The 6,702-nt window shown below is 34.0% G+C and overlaps 2 pseudogenes; both read right to left on the bottom strand.

Moving 5' to 3' along the window:
• Window positions 1-1,880: 1,880 nt before the first annotated feature.
• LOC112478639 lies at window positions 1,881-1,999 on the bottom strand (annotated as a pseudogene).
• A 3,456-nt stretch (window positions 2,000-5,455) lies between these two features.
• On the bottom strand, window positions 5,456-6,478 carry LOC102881372 (annotated as a pseudogene).
• Window positions 6,479-6,702: the final 224 nt, after the last annotated feature.

Below are 6,702 nucleotides of genomic sequence, written 5' to 3' on the forward strand. Positions count from 1 at the left end.
AAATAAACAAGTAATCTTCATTATAACATGTGCCCATGTTGAAATTTCAAATTCATTGTCATTTAGTTTACCTTAAATTAGCTGCTTCTTGATGGTAGGGAGGTGCTAAAATTTTCATTAAGTTATCTCAAATCTCATCATAGAATAGGTTACTTCTGGGGGGGTTATTGTTGACAGCTCATCCTGTTGATGGTATGGGTTTTCTTTTAAACTTTAATTACAAAAGTGTTTCTTCTTGACTTTTCTTGTTTGTTTTTTCCCTTGATCTTTGCTCCAGCTGTCCCTTATAGATTTTTTATTTTATTTTATTTTGGGGGGGGTGGGGAGATCATTTTAAGAACTTTTAAACCCTTAGTCTTTAAAAATGCTCCTCAGAGCAGCAGCTACCGTTCATTTAGTGCTTCTTTTACACCAGGTTCTGTGCTAAGTGCTTTATTTATGTGCATTGTGTAATCCAATCGTCATAACTACCCTATAAGTCCAGGCATCTTTATTTTGCAGTTTGCTTGGCTGAGAAGTAGTGAAGCAGGGATTCAAGCCTTGCTTGATTCCAGTCTTGTGCTCTTAATTGCTTGGTTCTCCTGTATCTGTGAAAAGGGGTATAAATATAGCTGCCTTGTCTATCTTGTGGGGTAAAGGAGAAGTTGTGTCTGAAAGTGCCTTGGAAAATATCATAGATGTTAAAATGAGAAGTGTGCTGGGCTAACAATACACAAGGAAAGGTGGATAGTAAAGGTCTTTGCCTTCAGTTAAGTGATAGTGAAAAGTTTGGATGGAGAGAACCTTCTGGCCATTTTCTAAGTTCTGTTTGTATTACTATTGCTGTTGTCAAGTGGGAGAGTTACCTTCCCTTGTAAAATTTGCCAGTGATAGAAATTTTATGTGTGGTTAATGTCACATGTCAACGGTTGCTTAAGAGTCTCTCGGTGATGTCTTGGTTTTACTTCATGGGACATATATGTATGCTTAGTACAGATTTTAGTATAGTCACAGTTCTTTTTCTAAAAAGGTAAATAATTATTAAAAGTAGGGGAATTTGTAACATTGTATTTCTTTAGCTGAATAGTGGTTGTATTAAATATGTTAAAAATATTTTCAATGCCTTTTTTGTATGTCTGAGTATTTTATAATTAATAAAACCATTAAAAGACTGATCACTGATGTTTGCATGTGTAGTAGACTAAGAAAGGAATGGGATATGAGCCAGATGGGAATTAGAGTGAAAAACAAAGAAAAAAAGAAATGTGTATAAAATTAGTACCTTTAGGTCTAACCATCAGCAATTTATCAATTTATAACCTTCAACAAATTGTTGTGATAAATGGTAATGAGTACATAGAAAACTGTGTTGAGAAGAGATCTGTGACCATTTCCAGCTCGATGGCAGAGGGGATTGTGATTGATGACTGATATGTGCCTGGCGCAGACATGCAGAGTGTAAGAATATGTGCTTTGTTTTTGCTAAATCTTGGTAATGTATTTATCAGAAAGCCACAGGTTGATCTGGACACATATTCTTGGTATATGCTTCTTGCAATTCTGTTAGTCTGATTCATGTTGTCATATTATATTTACTATGATGAAATATAGTATTTATTTCATTTTTATTAATGATTTTTTATTAATGATTTCTATTTATTTTTATTAATGATTTTTTAGCTATAATTCACATACCCTAAAGTCACTCTTTTAAATTATACTATTCAGTAGCTTTTAGTATATTCACAAAATTGTACAACTATAATCACTAATATCAGACATTTCATTACCCCCAAAAGGAATCTCATGGATTCATATAATATGTGACTTTTTGTGTCTGACTTCTTTCACCTTACCTAATATTTTCTTTTTTACTGTATTTTATTTATTTATTTATTTAAAGCCTACAGCACCTGGTATTCCTAGGTGGTCTCCCATCCAAGTACTAACTAGGCCCGACCCTGCTTAGCTTCCGAGATCAGACGAGATCCAGCGTGTTCAGGGTGGCATGGCCGTAGATGCCTAATATTTTCAAGTTTCATTCTTATTGTAACATGTGTTGATACTTCATTCCTTTTTTTATGGCCAAATAATATTCCGTTGTATGGCTATACCACATTTTGTTTATCCATTCAACCGTTGATGGACATTTGGGTTATTTCTACTTTTTGACTCTCATTAATAATGCTACTATCAACTTTCATGTTTAAGTTTTTGTATGGACATGTGTTTTCCTTTCTTTTGGTTATATACCTAGGAGTGGAATTGCTGGGTCATATGGTAACTCTATGTTTAACATTTTGAGGAACTACAAAACTGTTTTCCAAGGTGACTGCACCATTTTACATTCCTACTAGCAGTGTATGAGGGTTCTAATTCCTTGCAAATACTTGTATTATATGACTTTGATCCTAGTTAAGTATGAGTGGCATCTCATTGTAATTTTGATTTGTATTTCCGTAATAACTAAGATGTTGAGCATCTTTATATATGAAATATGCTGATTGGCCATTTGGACAGCTTTCTTAGAGAAATGTCTACTCACATCTGCTCATTTTTAAATTTGATCATTTGTCTTTTAAATTTTAAGAGTTCTTTATATATTCTGGATATAAGTCCCATATTAGATATATGATTTGGAAGTATATTCTTCCATTATGTGGATTGTTTTTTTACTTTCTTGATGGTGTTCTTTGAGGCATGAAAGTTTTCAATTTAAGTGAAGTCCAGTTTATATTTTTCCTTCTTGTGCTTTTGGTGTCATAGCTAAGAAATCCTTGCCTAATCCAAGGTCATGAAAATTGATGCCTATGTTTTTTTTCCAAGAGTTCTGTAATTTTAGCACTTACATTTAGGCCTTTGATCCATTTTGAGTTAATTTTTCTATATGGTATGAGGTAGATCTCAATTCTTTTTGTATAGAGGTAAAGCTCATTACCTCTTAAGTGTATATATCAGCAAGACCTTCAGATTTACTTCTCTTAATATTTTAAACAGTATATGATTTTTCTGCCACTTCATTAGTTTTATCTCTGACTCCCTGCTAGTGAGCATTTCTTTACCAAAACCATATTAACCTTTGCACTTATCATGGAATGTGCAAATTAGGAGGAAGTTTATTGATAATATAGTCAAAGCTCTTACCAGAGTAGAGCCCTCAGCATCGGTGGCAGAAGGGCTTTCAGCTTCTTCCTGGACTCTCGGAGGCAATTAGTTCCAGAGGGTGAGCACTTAGGCTCAGCAGTTTCTCTGGTCAAGTCTAGCAGCACTTGGTATATGTAAGGAAACATTTGCATGTGCTATCAAATGAACAAGCTCCTGGAACTGTGTGGCTCAGGATCTGTGACTAAACTTATCCTGGTATGAAGCCACCCCTAATTCATTTGATCGGTTTAGTTGAAAAATAGTAAATTTTAATTTTTTGGCAATAACAGTTATGTCAACATTGGTAATAGTCTTCATTACCTGCATTTTGATTGAACTTTATGTAGAGCAAGTAAAGTAAGCAAGATTCTAGTTTCTGGCAGTTGTGACTTAAAATGAATAATATTGACAGATTAATAAAATTAGATTAATAAAATATTAACAGATTAATAAAATTTTATTAATCTAATTAATTAGATTAGATTAATAAAATTAATAAAAATAGAAAGTTAATTTTTTTTGGCTTAAGATTTTAATATTGAAAAACATTATGGTCATTTAGTAAAAAAGTAAAGATGGTTATGTTTAGTATAATGAGTGTCAAGTGAATCTGCAGAACGAATAGTGATATTAACTATGCATAGTTTAAAGACAGAGATGGTACAGGTTTACTGGATTAAGAAGCAAGTGTGAGAGCCAGAAGTAAGGGAGCTTATACATATCTTGACCCTTGCTCAAATTCCCAGCATCAGAATAATTTAGAGTTGTCAAATCTGGTTTAGCATTAAGAAAGAGCTTATCTTTTATTTAAAAAATTATTATTAAAAACAAGTTTCCTGTGAAGTTTTTAAATTATTAAAGGTGCATTTAGGAGTAATTTATTTTGGGGACATTTATTTTGGCACCCTTTGTTAAATTTATTTCTCATTTGGTATTTTTGAGAGATTAAAGGTGATTCATGTTAATAAAACTTGAGTAAGCTTGTCTTGCTTTTTTGCTTGTTCGTTTTTGTCCGTCTATGTGTGAAAAGAAAATACAGAAAGATATTTAAAAGTAGAGGGAAGAAAAAAAGCAGAAAGCAAGTAAAATAAACAAGTAACTAACCATATACAGTCCTGTCCCTAAACAAAGCTGTTAATATTTTAGTGGACTTCTGAAAGTTACAGCTGATTTATAATTTTATTTAGAATATTTTGCTGTTTTTTCCAAAGTAAATAATTCTTTAATTCACTGGATCAGGAGTTAAAAACAAAAAACAGACAAAAACAAACAACAAAGAGAAACTCTCAGTGAATCTCCTTCAGGAAAGAAATTGTTCTTCTTAGTTCTGTCACGGAGGAAGAGCCCTAGCAGCTCAGCCATGGGCGGCCAGTCACTCAGAGTTGAGTTTGACCTCCTAGGTGCCGGGGCTTGGTGGTGAGTAGCCTGAGCCTTGCTCTGCATGGTATGAAGGCACGAGTGAAATGGACCCCAACCTATGAAATATATTTTTTCTCTCTATGAATATGAATAGGTTTTTCCTTTATTTAAGGGGGAGCAAAGACAATAACTTGTTAAGCTGTAAATGGAAAAAAATTTATGTCACTGTTAACTGAGCTGAGCTAACGCCCACCCTTGTGAAATGCTAGTAATAATTATATTAGTAGAGATACATTTTTTAAAAAAAATTTGGCCTAGCCCCCTTTAATTCTCAGTCTGGTATTTGACCTTTTTCTCTCTTCTTCCACCTGTTAGTGTCATCTTCTTCCCTTTCTCTGTTCTCTCTCTGTTTTACCCATTGCTATAAAACTGCCTCTCTAACCTTTTTTCCAATGTACTCTCTTCTTTCTGTTCAGCTTTTTTTAGTTTTTAAGTATGTCTTTATATATACCAGTGATTTTTCCTATATATCCCCTTCAGCCACATATACACACTGTTTTGTTTGGACTACATAGTATTTTGATTATCTGTTGAATTTGAATGCTTTATGTATAGCATGTATTCTGTTCAGTAAAATATAGGTCCCACTTCTTCCTATTGACTTAAATTTATCCCATTTATACCCTTTTATAATAACTATGGCTCTTGTAGGGATTTGAATTTGTGCTTTTTCTTTTTTTTTCAAATCGATGATTGATGATTTATTTTTTTCACTTAAAGGCTGATGTAAAACCATTATGAATCTTATTAAAGAAAACCCAACATCTCAGTTGAAAAGTATGGTAGCTATATTTACTCATTAAATACTATTTAAGTTTTCTAACACATGACTTGAAAACATCCAGCATGCATGTTTAATCTTAGTACAGTGAATTCAAGACCGAGTATACATGTTACACGCATCAAGGTTAGATTACAAATTATCATAGTCATCATCATCATCATCATCACCATTATCTTCATGTTTTCTTTTCTATGCATTTGATGATTCATTGGCAATATTTTGTGATGACCTCATGTTAGTGGTGATAAGAATGTTTTTGGGCCCAAGTGATAATAGATTAGTCAGAACATTCTGAACTGCTGATGTTGTAGGAATTAATGCTTTTACAGCTGGGGACTGTGAAGTGGGCATCATTACTTTAAACCTTTGCCTGTGAGGGACATTGGGGTCCCTACTTTAGTTAAAACAGACATAGTTTGTGGGGTTGGTGTGCCAAGTGTGGGAATACTTGGTCTGCTAGTAACTGAACCAACACTTACGGAACTGTTATTCTTCCCACAGAAGTAGAAGCCTTTTTTTGTAAAGACTTATTAATTCTATAGTTTGGAGCAGTCAGGCAGTATATATCAGGTAGCAGTCTAGGGCCTGAATATGGCTTGAGCAATGGCAAATGGGTTTGATTTCTTTGCCTTGCAATATCTAATAAAAACCTCTTGGGGGAGGAGAAGTAAAAACTGGTCAGCATGACACGGGGTTGCCAATCACACATCATCTCCATCTACAGTAGCTTTCTTAGCATGGCTTGAATAAATTTTTACATCATCTGGAATTGTGGTCACATATTGGGAGGCAAACTCCAACATCAGATTTATAACGCTTGGCTTCTGTTCTGTAATTCCCACATCCTTCAGGATTTGTGCCATCATCTGTGCATCTTTCAGCATGCTCTTGGGAGAAGGCATCTTGCCAGACTCTATGATACCTGGTGATCAGACTTCTAGAGCTAAATCACCCACGTTAATGTATTGCAGTCCTGATCCTGATGCTAGTTCTTTGCCTAGCGTGGTTTTTCCAACCTCTGGTGTACCCATAAGCAGGATATTCAGAAGCAACGTAGTCCTTATCACAACGGCGCTGGGAACCTGAGCACACCAAATTTGTACTTTTTGTATTGTACTCTCTGTGAGAGTCCAGGAATCGATCCATATACATGTGTTAAATTGATTTTTAACAAAGGTACTATTTTTAACAAGTAATGCTGGAACAATTGGATATCCACATGGGAAAAAACTGGACTTTGATACATACTTTGTACCACATTAAAAAATATTAACTCTGAATCACAGACCTAAAACTAAAACTTTAACACTTCTAAAAAACTAAAACTAAAACTTTAACACTTCTAAAAAAAAAAAGCATAGTATAAAACTTTTGTG

The sequence above is a fragment of the Pteropus alecto genome, unplaced genomic scaffold (assembly GCF_000325575.1).
Source record: "Pteropus alecto unplaced genomic scaffold, ASM32557v1 scaffold61, whole genome shotgun sequence".
Lineage (NCBI taxonomy): Eukaryota > Metazoa > Chordata > Mammalia > Chiroptera > Pteropodidae > Pteropus > Pteropus alecto.